Source organism: Urocitellus parryii, chromosome 9 (assembly GCF_045843805.1).
Source record: "Urocitellus parryii isolate mUroPar1 chromosome 9, mUroPar1.hap1, whole genome shotgun sequence".
Taxonomy (NCBI): Eukaryota; Metazoa; Chordata; class Mammalia; order Rodentia; family Sciuridae; genus Urocitellus; species Urocitellus parryii.
Window position 1 is genome coordinate 73166227 of NC_135539.1, and position 14733 is coordinate 73180959.

The 14733-nt window shown below is 43.3% G+C and overlaps 1 protein-coding gene across 1 annotated transcript in view; it reads left to right on the forward strand.

Annotated features, from left to right (window-relative positions):
• The window catches only part of Sfmbt2 (Scm like with four mbt domains 2), a 205366-nt gene that overhangs the window by 115237 nt on the left and 75396 nt on the right, over positions 1–14733 (forward strand). The window lies entirely within an intron of this gene.

Below are 14733 nucleotides of genomic sequence, written 5' to 3' on the forward strand. Positions count from 1 at the left end.
CTCATTATTTAGAGACCTAAAAGATTGCCAAAGCCATTCTCTATAGTAGTATTAACTCATGAATAATAAGGAAATAGAGGCAACCCCTCTGTGCATTTCGTGATCTCACTGGATTCTCATCTGGGCACAGCTGGGTCATTATCAACTTTCATAGCACAAGGAATCGGCCTCCAGGGACTCTGTTTCAGGAATCCAAGTGTGGACAGAACTTTTCCTCAACACGGTCATATCTACCTGTTCTGCAGCCTCAGCCATCAGGTGATTAACCTGACTCATCACTGTCTGCTAAGGTGAAATGCCCCCATTGCAGCAAGAGCTTTTTATTTTTGTCTTTTGTAAAGAGCTGCTAGAAAGTTTCTCTCAAGGTTTGTTTCTGTCTTCAAACAATGAAGTTATTAAGGCCCAATTCAGCTTCTTTTTTTGTCAACAGGGTCTCTGTGGCCTCAGTTTTCCAAAACACTTGCCTACTAAGATACCACTGAGAGGTACGAGGGAACTTAGTAAGTTTAAAAATAAAACCAAAGGAGTGGAGAGAGAGTGTTGGTATTGATGCTGTGCTCCGTCTGTGCTCGGCATCCAGGAGACTCAGTAGTACATCCTGCTATAATTCTGTGCTCTCTGCTGTTCTTTTAAATCGAAGTTTACCTCTGCTAAATCATTCAGGTTTCACTGAGAAACTCCCATATCCATCAAACAGGTCTATAAATCAAAAGTAGTACCTCGTTCCCCGGTTAACAGAAACCAAGTAGTTTTTCCAAGACTAGAAAAAATAAAGGAAGCAAAGGTTTTGCCACTAACATCATTCATCACTGGGCCTCAGGATGGAAGGAAGTGCCAGCCTTGGGGTGCCACTGAAATCCGTGATCCATTTTTATCCCTGAAAGAAGGGAAAGTTCTTGAAGATTTTTGTTTAAAAAGTGTTGAAGATTTTAGAGGGTTTGAAATTCCAAATCAGCTTTTTTGAGATCTGCGGTGGAGTGCCGGGAACTGTAGATTAAGACAACTGAGGCTTGAGGTCAACACCCCTGGCACTCTCCTGGAAGTCCTCCTGGCCCTCCTGCTGGGAGGTCTCCATGCCTGTCCCACATTGATGACCCACCAGGACTCTAGGGATCCCGAGGTCACTTCTTCACAGTTATACTTTACTACGTCATCGGATACACAGTAAATCCCTGAAGGGTGCAGGTGCATGGAGTGAAGTCCAGAAAGCCAGTTCATTCTCCTGGAGTCCTACTGGGGGGCACGGGGGTGTCTTACAAGGGTCTGGTCACGTAGGCACACTTTGCCTGGCATATTTCCTAAGTTCACAGCTCCCAGAAGGAAACCCAGTGTTTAGAATAATGTCTATTGTTTGCAGAAGCAGCTTAGGCACAGTGAGTCATTCTTGTGTTTAGGAAAAAATTCTATGTCCTTTTAGGGATAAAACTATCATCCACATTCCCAGATGTCCCCCAAGGACCAGTCTTCAGTCCTTCTGAAGGACAGAAGCCTTCGGCCCCCTCTGTTCCATCCATCAGCAAATGCTCTTGAGTCTCCCTTCAAAGTGGCCTGAACTCACTCCTGTCTGCTCCATCGCGTTCGCCTGGTCCCAGCTGCCACCTCTCTCCTGGGCTGTTATGTCAGTCTCAGAATTTACTTCCTGGATTCTGGTCATTATACCCTAGAGCCTGTTCTTGACAAAGCAGCCAGAGCGAGTCTTTGAAACAGAAGTCAGATCTTGTCCCTCGTTTGCTTTTCTCTTCCTGGGGTGTGTGATGTGCTGGATTCCATGTGTGACCTCCACTGCTCTCCGAGTCCCCTGTCCTTGCAGCTCTCAGGTGCTGGCTTTGGGCTGCCCCTTGCCCCTTTCCTGCTGTCCCTTTAATACCCACATGCTCCTGCCTCAGGCATTTGTATTAATACTCCATCTGCTCAAAAAGTCAACCCCTATATTTCTGCATGGCTCCTTCTGTCACTTTCCTCAGGTCTGCTTAAAATCAGAGATACAGGCCCCCGTGCCACCTCCACAGCATGCCGAGCTGTATCTGCCACCCCACTTTATTACTCTTCATAGTTCTCCTGCTTCCGCCTGTTATATATTAATGTGCACCTTTTAAAATGTAATCTGCTTCCCCAAGTTAGAATATAAGTTCCGAGAGGCTGTAGTGTTTATTTTTATGGTTGCTTTACCCTGCTGCCTTGAATAGTGCCTGGAACATAAATATTCTTGAATAGATCACTGAAGAAATAACTCCAAAAAAACAACTAGGAAGAATAGAAGGGCTGCAGAGGTCATTGGCATAATTTAAATGGACTAAGTCCGCCGTGAGTGCTTCTGAATGATTGCATGGAAACGAAAAGGGCTCAGTTGTTAGATGACAGTTAGGATACAGTGACTTCACAGCGACGGCTGCATCTTCATGATCAGCTAAAGAGACCCCAGGCTCAGAAAGGGAAGGAGTGGAAAATGCAGAGGAGCATGTTAGGGTGGGGTTGGAGGTAAAACATCTCAGTGTGAGAATCCCACTGCTCACAGCTCGTTTCGTCCAGGTTTGCATCTTGCTGAAGGTGACTATTGGACTTCATATTGACTCCTGTGTGAGAGTTTTTTCTTTTTAAAGGCTCTATTCCTTATTATTGCTTTTGAGTCTTTCCGAAGCTAATTATGTGTTATTATAGTGTGTTTCCTCATTGGATAGGTGGTGGAGATGCACAAGCTTTAGTAATATGTTCAATACAGCACTTGGTTTGGGTGACATAGTGCTCTGTAACTGGTTTCCGCTCTCCAGCCACTATTTTCTGCACTGTTTTGCTTTCCTTCCCTAACCTGACACATTCCTCAGGTATGTATTAGAACAGACTGGATGAGATGTGGCTGGTGCTACTGGTAATTTCCTCTCATTTGAAGCTGAGGAGAGATGTGGTTTTGATGTAATGTGTACACCCAGCACTAGAGCTCAGAGTCCTTCCACTATGGCCCCCTGGCCAGTTCCCAGTCAGTAACGTGGCTACAGGGAGGTCCTGGGGACTGAGGCTTTGCATTCATCAAGACTCACAGAAGACGAGGTACCAGCTGCAAGTAGAGTCACTCCTCTCCTGGGGATGAGGGTGTGTCTAGGCAGTGTGTCGCCAGCTGATTATTTACACAGTCTGAGGTGGTGCAGGTCACTTGACGCGGCCTCCTCCTGCCATTAGGGGCTGCAGTAAATACGAGACATGTGGGGCTGCTGCTGCTGGTGGAGCACAGAATTCTGTTTTCCAGGAGACTTTTTTTTTTTTTTTTATATGTACAAGTAGTAGACTCTAAAATAATGGTAAAAGCATAATATAGTAAATATATAAAGTCAGTAACATCGTCGTTATCAAGTCTTACGCGCTATACTTTTATACGCCTGGCAGCACAGTGGGTTTGTTTACAGCAGCATGGGAACAGACCCCTTGACATAATGTTGCATGTTGTCATTACGATGGCTATGATGTCCCGAGGCAGAAGAAGATGCTCAGCTCCACCATGATCCGGGATCAGTGCTCGACATGCAGTCCATTGTCATGTGGCTGACATTGTCTGACTGTACCTCCATGATATGCCCAGTCTGTTGGTGTCCTGGGCTAGCTCAGTTTTTGTCATGTTTGACATAATTATTAAACAGATCCAAAATCATATCTCTATAACTGATAGGAGTTAAACGATGCCCTGAAAATCTATATTTGAGCTTGGCCTAATGGCAGTGTGGTTAGGTGACTCAGGTTTGCACCTATGACACACTGTTCTTAATGTTTCACAAGTAGAGAGAAGGGCCTCCTGGGGAAGGCTAGCTGGAGAAAGGAGATGCTGTGTGATAAGGACTTTTTTTTTTTTTTTTAATACCCACATTAATGTCATTCTCTGCAAAGGGTGTTTAGTCTGTTCACAACATGCTGAAGACCCTGGTGGCACATGCCTGTAATCTCAGAGGCAGGGGAGGCCGAGGCAGGAAGATGGCGAGTTCAAAGTCAGAAGCCAGCCTCAGCAACAGCGAGGCTATGATTTCTTTAGCATTTTTAAAAAAATATTCTCAGTTGTATATGGACACAGTTACCTTTATTTTATTTATATGTGGTGCTTTATTTATATGAGGATCAAACCCAGTGCCTCAAACATGCTAGGCAAGTGCTCTATCACTGAGCTACAACCTCAGCCCAGCATTTCCATTCTTTTTTTCTTTTTCTTTTTCTGTATGTGTATGGGCGTGTACCAGGGATTGAATTCAGGGGCCCTCAGCCCTTTTTTTTTTTTGTATTTTATTTAGAGGCAGGGTCTCACTGAGTTGCTTAGCACCTCGCTGTTGCTGAGGCTGGCTTCTGGCTTTGAACTCGCGATCTTCCTGCCTCAGCCTCCCCTGCTGCTGGGATTACAGGTGTGTGCCACCATGCCTGGCTCATTTTCTTTTTTTTTACAGCTGTGAAGTATGTACTTGTCAGTATGATTGTAGGTTTAACCCTGAGGAGGGAATCTCTTCTATATGTTGGCATCTGAGACCTGGGTTTGAGGCCAGGGAGAGTTAAGTGTGGCAAAGGGAGAAAGTTTTTCTTTCCCCTCTGTCAGGTATAGCCAGTGGCAGGGGAGAATGTGAGTGGAGTATGAGCTTGCAGTTTCATAGGTGCCTGCTTTCCTTTTCTCTGGTTCAGCAGTTCAATACAGCAATAGTAAACTTGGCCTTCAGGTGGGGTTCTTAGACTCTTCTGGAATTTGGGGACAGGACTTCATTTCTTTGGCCACATCACTGAGTTGGGAATGTTTGTGGGACACATGATCCGTATCTCTTCACCAAGTTATGGCCCAGTGATTCTCTTAAAGAAGGGTACAGGTGACTCACCTGACATCAGGCTGATGCTGTCCCTCCAGTGCGGTGCACTTAACTTTTAGATTCTCTTTAGTGGAGCCTAGAAGCTCGGGTTCCTTAAGGCTTACCAGACACGACCCACTTCTGTCGTTCTTACTTCTTTACCGACTCCAAGAAGCATGTGAAGAGAATCTCTGGGAGATGATAGAGAAATTGAGTTTCTTTAAGGCCTGTGTTTTGCTACTTAGAGGGGCGGAAGGTGGAGCTAGTTGGTGCTTATTCTGGGGTTTCGAACTGCAGCATGTGAACTATATAGCAAAATAGGGCCATGGTGGGCCATCTCATTTTATGGGTATTGGAAAAAATCTTATAGGAGGCATATCTGGTCAAACAATAAACATAAAGATCACAAAATCTATGAATATAAAGAGTTCACTGTGACAATCACTTGACCACAGGCTGAATGCTGCTGCCTGCTGTCTCCCAGATGGTGGCTTGCCTTTGCTTCTGAACATTACAGATTGGAGGCTGCAGTCGACTTTCTGTTGTCCACTCTGGGGCTCTTCATTCCCCAGCGGCTTCTGTTCACCACAGTAATTCTGGCTTGGATCAGTTTCTGTGGTTGTGGAGGACGCCATATGATATTTACATGAGATGTGATATTAGCATGAACTTCCCACAGTGGCCTATGGGTTGTTGGGGTGCCAGGGGAATAAAACCTCCTGTTTATTAAACTAGGCAACATTCCAAGTGATGGTTGTGCCACATTTCAATGTTTTAAAATTGAAACTCTCCTCTTTATTAAGAGGAATGATTAAGAAGATATTGCGATTCTTTAATCTAGGGAGGATTTTATTGTGGATTTAAGCCACAATAAAAATTATATGCATGTATTATATGCATACAGATCTTTGCAGATTAGGCTTTTTTTAAGGTGCTTTATACCTCTCTTGAGTAGGCAATTGTAAATAGTGTCTTGGGCAGGGGAACCAGTGTGAAAAGAAGTTTGAGTTTCTCCTTTTGACTTTAGGTCTTCAAAGGCTTACGATCTAATGGAACATAAGGACCTCATGTCACAGGGCAATGTGGACTTTACCTGGCCTTCGGTGTGCTCCTTCTTGCACCCTGGTGGTTGCCTGCTTAGTGGGTGTGAGATGTGCAGAAGTCATTGCTCCTGGGTTTTCTCCTCACTCCCACGCATAGCCATTCTGCTTGAGTCTCCTTGACTGAATGTCATAAAGTCAAGCGCAAGGTCCAATCTGCCTCTGATTTTTGTCTTCAGACCCCTTTATAACAAAAAGTATAGCCTAAAGAGGCGAGATAAACTTCAACATGGATATTTATTGGTTCTAGATAGCAGAAACTTGACTTAAAACATCTTAATGTTTAACAAGATTCCCCACTTGGGGTCACCTGCAGGATTTCCAGATCACAGCAGGACTAATCCCCTGAACCATGCCTACATATGTAACATATGTAACTCCAGTCTGCAAAGGAATATGGAGAAGTTTGTCTTCTTACTGGTGATCTTGACTGCAGGTGTGTATCAAGGGAATCAGAGCAAGGCCCAGCTGTGCCATTACAAATCCCGGCTTCCTGCATGATAAGTCACCCAGCTTGGGAATGTATGTTAACCCTTTCAGACCCCTTGACATGGTAGCAGAGGCCCAGAAGGAAAACGTTCATGAAGCCAGGTGTGGTTCCATGAACGCCACCATCACTATCCAGTGGGACGTAGGGTGTTGTGGTGGTATTGATGATCGTTCCTTATCATGCAGCCCCAAGAGGGTGACAGACATTGCTGGGCCCTTGCCATGTCATTATCTCACTGTCCTTCCTATAAGCTGACTTGGTGGGTGTTTTAGTTCTTACTGTAAAGGTTGAGGGAATTTGAGGCTCAAAAGAAGTTGATTTCTTGACCTTCCTATTACAGAGAGAGCTCCTAAATAGAACTTGGATTCAAACACAGACCTAGCTGAACCCCAAGGTCCTTTTATTTTTATTTTTTTTCTCTCTTGCTTTTTATTAGAGTTCAACAATAAACTAGGATATTGAAAGATGGAGCAAAGTAATTATTACTGTAACAAAGAACCAGAAGATGAATGCTGAGAGCATTAAGTGCTGCCTGTCCAAAACCATATTTGATTTTGAATATGTCCATCAACTCATTCTTCCCTTGCTTTCAACAGAGGCTCTCTGGGCCTTTTGAACAGGATGATTCTTTATTGTCCTAATTACAAATGTTTCTGCCCTGTGCTGATACCAGTACCGTAGAAGGCAGCAGTTCTCTTCCGCCAAGTTAGAACCACTGGTGTAAGCCAGGATTAGATGCCCCATTCTTCTTGACAGTGATTTGGTTTAGGCAGAGGCTGTTGCCTATTTGAGTCAGCAAAATGATGAGGCACTTTGCCAGATGGTATTTGAAATCTTTAAGAAGGGGAACAGAGAAGAGGTGGCTCTCTCTTCTTCCTCTGTGCTTTATTTTGGCTGGCTGAGACTCCTGGAATGTCTGCAACCATCTTGAGACCATGAGGGGACTGGACTGGGAAAGCTGTCACAGTAGTGGTGTTGAAGGACAGGAAGAACCAGGTTCATTTCTGATGTTACTGGCTCTTTAGTGTGCATATGATGGTGGTGGTGAGGCAAACATTACTCCATGACAGGTATCCTTCATGACAGCAAGGAGTTCCTTATGCACAAGGCCTAAGCCATCCTTCTCAACCCATGAACAAGCAGAGCAGCCATCTGGACTGGGAGTGGCCCCTGAGGAACGTTTCATTCCTCCCCTTGCCTTCACAAGTAAAGACAGACACCCCTGCCCAACCTGGTGTAAGCCATAAGGGAATCCACTGCCTCCAGCAAAAAGAATTGCAGAGAAAGGGCTCAAGACTAGCTCAAGACTGCAGCCAGCAGTGGTTCTAAAGACAGGTACAGAGCATCTGCCCTTCAGGAGATATGTGACAATGTCTGGAGACACTTTGATTTTCAGAGTGGGGGTGCTGTTGGCATCTAGCAGCTAGTGGGCTATAGATTCAACTAAATATCCCACCATGCATAGGACAGTTCTCCTCAACAAAGAACAATCTGGTCCCCAAATGCCACTAGCACCAGTGCTGAGAAATCTGGTCTAGGGAGTGAACACTTTCCTAAACCAGAAACAGGTTGGCAGGTTGAAGCACAGGGCAGCTGTGCCCTGGGAGGCTCTGGAGACCCTAGCAGTTGTTGTTAGCCCTGGGGTCCCTCCCATTTGGAGTCCTCCCTGTCTGTAGCAGAGCATCCTCCAGGAGTGCCTGTGTTCTCCAGCCACAGCTTCAGTGGCTGGAAGGGACAGAGCAGTCAGGCAGCTTAGTGGGGCTTCCTTCTTTCTCTGGAAGGTGGTGTCTGCACACAGGGAGGGAGCTCAGACCCCGAGTCCCATTTCCATGACAACAGTGGGGTTGCAGTTAGGGCTTTCAGCAGAAGGGGTGACCCTGGCTAATTGCATCCACCACATTCTGCCAGTGGGGTGTGCAGCTGGCCCCCCAGCTTCTGCTTTGCTCTCTTCCAGCCCACAGGCTGCCTAGAGTGTTGCCGTGGGAACCTGAGGAGGCTCCATGGCCTGTTGGAAGCCAGTTAAGAGGGAGGAGGAGGTGACAGCAGAATCACTGTCCCCCCACACACAGCCCAAGTGGGCGCTGGATTTCCCGAGCCCTGCTGGAAAGAAGGGTGGATTCCTTGCCATTTACTAAAGATGTTTAGCATTAATCAGTGAAAGATATTCTCATTGCCTGTTTTGCTGGTTGTTTGTTTTTTTTCTTTAAACAGTTTGATACCATTTTTCTTTGGACTTACTGTGAAATAGGCCTTGCTTAATCACCTTTTATAAATTGTGTGGTTCAGGTTGAAGTACAGAATACCATAATGTATTTCTCATTGCTATTTTTTAACATCATTCAATTACCACAAGTAGATAAAATTGCTATTTACAGCTGTAAGTAAAAAATGGAAAAGCTTATTACTTTTCAGCTTATAGATTTTTTTATTACATTCTTGTTGTAAATATTTCACTGGCTAAATTTAAATCAGCATGATGGAATTGAAATGTAATAATACTATTGATTTAATAAATGCTGGCATCTTAATGTCTGTTTTTTGATGAAATTAATATTACGAGAGCAATTCTCTAATGAATATATGAGCACTAGGTCATTGGTAGAATAAAGAGGAACAGTATGATAAATGGCACTGATTTTTTTTTTAGCATGACATATCATGCTGATGTGAATAAAGGGATTAAAGTGTAGTTCATTATATATCAATTTGAATGTAATACTAATTAAAACCTTCCTTTGACTTCACTGAAGCCTAGTCTTAGAAATTATGCAAATTATTGAGGTCTTGGAAAGAAGTCTGTGCAATGTTTGAGTTCCCAGCAGACTCCCCAAATTGGCATGTTGGAACTGGAAAAAATTAATACTGTGCAGTATTTTTGTGTAAGTACAGTCTGCCACAAGATTTGCATCCTTGAAAAATTGGGGATGTGTGAAATGCCTATCTGTTTCTTTGTCCATTTTATTTCCTATCAACATAAGCAAAAAGGGACAACCAAAGAATTAAAGACTGACATTCAGATGCTACCACTGGGAAGAAAATTGCCTGCAGCCTTCAATTCTGGAAGTCAGGTTTAAGACTTTGGCCTTTGCACAGCTAAGATTTTTCTGTTTTTCTTACATTAAAATCCTCATCGAGTACATTTTAATTTTGTTGTGTTAATTAGTTTGAACTTGTTCTCTCCTGTGCCACATTCTTCCTAATTGTGTCACGTGAGATATGTTTGTCTAATGAAGTGGGGATGAGTAGATGCATTAGCTATTTTTGGAGGCTGTGATAGCCACATACTACGTTTTAAGAGCAGAACTGCAGCTCTTCAAGTCCCTGCAGGAAGTGGGATGAGTGAAGTTCAAGTGGGCGCGTGGGACACAAGTACTTCTTCTCTTTGGTCTCTTTCTTCTCTCTGTGTTAATAATCCTCATTGCCCCCCGCAGGTGAGCACCTAGCCATTTTCCCACAACCACTAATCTCAGGGCGGCTCCATGTCAGGCGTGTTTCCTGCATAGCTGCTGGATTCTGCAGAATCAGGGAGCATCCTTTACTGGGGATGGCAGCCCCCTTAGAGGCAAAGACGTCCCTGTGGCTGATGCTCATAGCAGCGGTGACCCTTGTGTAGTTCGGACACCCAAGGCATGCTTGGAGCTGAGGGGGCCTCCTGACCTCCTTTCTCATGTGGGAAGGGCGAGACCTCTGCTGGCACTGTGAAACGCAAACACTACCTCCAGTGGTTTGCCCATATCTTCACCCAGGGAGATGCTTCACATTTCTCACTCCTCAGTTATTTCCTAAGCTTAAATTTGAAACTTCTGCAAGTCAGGATGCACATTATCTAGTGTTGTCTTCATTCAGTGCCATGTTTAATACACAGATTGAGATTAGTCGGGGATTGCAGCCAGTCACACGTACGGGATTAGCCACATAGATCAGATCGAGCTCTCTTGACTATCATTGATAATTTAGGAGGAAATTCACATCAGCAAGCAATGATCTATGAGGGGCCAGAGATATTTTCCTCCACATGTTGCTTTGGTCTTTATTACTTACTATATCAGCATATGAAAGCAGTAAAGATATTTGTTAATTTGTTTTATTTTTGGTTTTGTCCTGGGGATTAATCTAGAGCATTTACCACTGAGCCACAGCCCCACCCCACCCCACTCCCCTTTTTAAGTATTTGAGACAGGGTCTCACTAAGTTGCTGAGGCTGGTCTTGAGCTTGCAATCCTCCTACCTCAGCCTCCTGGGCCATTGAGATTACAGGCATGAGCCACCACTGCACCCAGCAAGGTATTTGCTAATTGTTGGTGACTGGCCATTTAAAAATGTTTTAGGGATATAACTTCTTATTTCAGACTTTCCTCTGACATACTTTTTTATGAAGCCATTGAAGAATGTTATGAATTAACAGCAAAACAGGGAGGTTCGAAGTAAATGATTAGTATATTGAGGGCTGCCACTTTTCAACTTGGTAGTAGATGTCTTTGAAATAAGATTATAGGAGCCTATAGACTGTAGAAATTTTATGTTTATTAAATTACCAATAAAAAAAATCCTTATTTGTTCCTTGCTCCCAGTCTGTGATTTAGTCTGGTGGCTAGATCACAGACTTAGAGTCAGACTGCTTGTTCAAACCTTGACTCTCTCCTTGCATAGATAACTTAAACCTCTCTGTTACTTAATTTCCTCTATAAGATGGTAGTACCCCACAGTCTTTGTGAAGGGAAGATCATACCATGGGGTAAGTGCTTGCCAGTATGTATGTCCAGCCTGTCCCCCATCCTCACTCCCACTGGCTTGATATTATACACCAATTCAAATTAGTCTTAATGCTGAGTCACAGAACCGTCCCAGGGGAGAGTGAAGAACACTTAGATCCTGAAGGGAGTATGGCCAAAGAGCCCTGTGAGAAAGGAAGTTATGTAAACAGATTCTCTTCTACCATGTCATTCCACTGAAGGCAAATTCCCTGAAGAAAGATTGGTAAGGTTGCTTACTAAGACAGCCCTCCAATAAAATGAACGGCATTTTACTTTTGATCAATATAAAAACTCTTTTAGGGCAAAAATAAAAATGGGTAGCCCTGAGCGTAGCTGGGAATAGCATTGCTGGCATTTATGATAGGAAAGTAGTTTTTCAGTAAGCAATTTAACTGGACTCCAGTGCATGTAAGCAAACAGTATCTCTTGAATGTGATGGGCTATTTGTAAATGTACTGTGGGTTTAGTAATGTGTCCCCATATCACGAATATCATCCGTGATACAGATATTGGGAGGTACGAATGATTCTCTAGAGCTTTGCAAAGACCAGAATGTCTCTTTTAAACCACAGTGAAATTTCCATTAGCTCTCAGGAGATAATTGATTTTGAGACTCATCTTTGGGAGCCAGAAACCCTCTTTCCTTCTCGTTGAACATGATTAGCTGGGTGTTTGTGTAAATGAGCACATGTTTTCGCACTGCATTAACAGCCCAATGTAGAGGGCCTGGCGATGATTACACTTGTTTTTCAATGAGAAAATCTGCACCTTTTCTCATACAAATATGGATGCTTAGACACATACACAGAACTTGACTAATTTGGAAATTTACTGGTGTTGAGTTCTTCAGATGTCATAAATGTGGCTATTTCTTAGAAGTGCCCAGTGATTTCGTTTGCCTTTTCCATCACAGTTGCATGCCTCCATCCGGTACACAAGTCCCAGCCTCCCTGATTGCATTTATTGTGCTTCCTCTCCAGCATCTTTTTTTTTTTTTTTTTTTTTGGAAAGGGTACCGGGAATTGAACTCAGGGACACTCAACCACTGAGCCACATCCCCAGTTCTATTTTGTATTTTATTTAGAGACAGGGGCTCACTGAGTTGCTTCGCGCCTCACTGTTGCTGAGGCTGGCTTTAAACTTATGATCTTTCTGCCTCAGCCTCCCAAGCTGCTGGTATTATAGGCAGGTGCTGTAGCGCCTGGCCCAGCGTCTTCTCTTTATCATTCTGAGTCACAGGCTTTTCACAGTTCAAATTAAGATTCACCCTCATAAGTCCTTTGACTGTCATAATCACAATGATATTTAGTTTTCATATTCTAGAAGTAAAAGAATTACTTTTGAAATTTCTTCTGGCCTAGGTCTTCCTTAGCTGTTCCTTGTCTTTTCCTTCTTGGACAAATGTAGGTTTTTGGAGTGTCCATTCCAACACCTAGTAGCCTACTCTGTGGTCCCCAGTGGTTTATAATGAACGAATGGTAGAACACAGAACTAGAGTGGATGTCAAGAGATCATCTTGTTTTTTTCCCACAACCTGCAGTTTAATTTAATAAATATTTATTGAGGTCTTTCTTGGGTGGACAGCACACCACAAATGAGAGTTTGGCATCTGCCAAGAAGCACTGCACAAATGACGTGGCCGTCTTCCATGTTTTCCAAAGTTCTCTAGTGGCCAGAAGTTTCAGTGGTGAGCCTCTTTAGAAAATATTAATCCTGCTTCCACAGTAAAAAGTTCCTGGCATTATTGATCATGGACAGCAAAAATATTAGAGGATATAGTCAAACTCTCAGGCATTATTTGTCTTTAGTCTTGAATTTTTTAAATTTCCATTTTGTTGATTTACCTTTGAAACTGGTGGGATTTCTACCTGGTCCAGTAAGATTTTTTTTCAATGTTGATTAAAAAAAAGGACCTTAAGAAAGTGAAAATGAGGACTGGAAAATACAAGAATGTACTTTACAGTTACTGGATTAATTTCTGAAATTTGAAATTCAAATTTAATAGGATAGTACAGATATATGTGAACATTTAAGGTCATCCTACAATACCTGTGCTTGGATGCGAATGACTTCAAATCAGTGATCCAGGCCAAACTGAGAGCTGGGGTTGAGAAAGGGCCTCAGGCGGTGGGTCAGTTCTGTTCAGAAAGCTGACTCCACTCAGAGGGCAAAGGCCAAAGCAAAAGTGTATGAAGTAGAGCAGGTGTGCACACGGGACCTGCTGCAGGACAACAGGTAGACCAGAAGCCTCGATCGCTGGTGCGAGAAGGGTGGGGGCTCCCTCCAATGGGGACTTGTGAGAGGCAGAAGTTCCAAGAAGAGCCTTGGAGTGGAAGCCATCAAGGAGCTAGGACCAATTCCTGTGAGTAGTGACCTGAAGCAAGTTTAGGTGTGTAGCTGTGGGTGTTGAGAGAGAGTGACATCAGGATATCCCATCACAGATCTAGAAACAGAAGGGCTTCTGAGAAGCCACTCACCTTCACCTGGACCAGTGTCATTAGTGCCCGAGGGATTTCTGTATTATCAGATGGCGTAATACTGATTGCTTAAATTAGTTGAGTAGGCCCAGGTAGTTTTTTTTTTTATATTATAATTGTAGAATAAAAGGTTAAAAGGTTTTTGTGCTTCAAAAGGGAAATATATTACCTGCAAAACCCAAGCATGTGACTCAGTTCCCACTGGTAGGTACTGGGGCTGTCAATGCCCGACAGGAGCTTAACTTTTAATCTCTTAATTCAGACATCAATTAGTCATTTTCAATTTACTTCTTATGCCTCTACACCTGTGGTTTATAGCCCTGCCTTGGTATTAAGGTTGGTGTGTGTTAAGACGTATTAACTCCCTAGACTGGCTTCCCATTCCTTTTCTTTTCTGACCCGCCTTCACCAGCCACCTTCAAAAAGAAAGATTTTATTTGCAACATAAACAATGAAAGTCATCACCTGCACCTAAGAATATCACCCGTGCTTTTCTTTATGCATACAACTTTTTATAAAGTGTTGATTGTAAGCTCTTAAAGAATTTATAAAGGTTGCAGCATAAACAAAGTCATTATGGGCACCTAAGAATATTTCCTTGTGTTTTTTCCTTATGCATATAATTTTTATAAAGTGTTGATTATAAGTTCTCAAGGAATTTGTAAAGGTGTAGAATGCACTCATTCCTTTGATTCATTTTTTTCTTGTATTTAACTACCTCCCTTCTTGCTCTGATTAACCCCCTCCCTGGATGTGGCATTAATCGTTTCACTCAGACCCAGCATTTATTGTGCATCTTTATGTACAAAGATTTTTGCAGACTGCTGTAGGGACATGAAAAGTCAAAGGGTCTTTGTGGTTCTGTAGGTGTTTATAATCTGTACTTTCTCTGGCCAAGCATAAAGCAGTGGAGAGTTTTATGAACATTTCCTCTTCCCTGGTCTCCTAGTGGATGACAGTATTGACCAGCTTTTGGGGTCGAGGATGGAGGGAGCAGGGATAGCACAAATGGGCTCTCTACTGTCCTCAAAGCTGGGTATAGAATGGCATCAATGAATTAATTAAAACCCACTTTGGATTTTTTGATAGAAGACAGCAGTAGTTTCT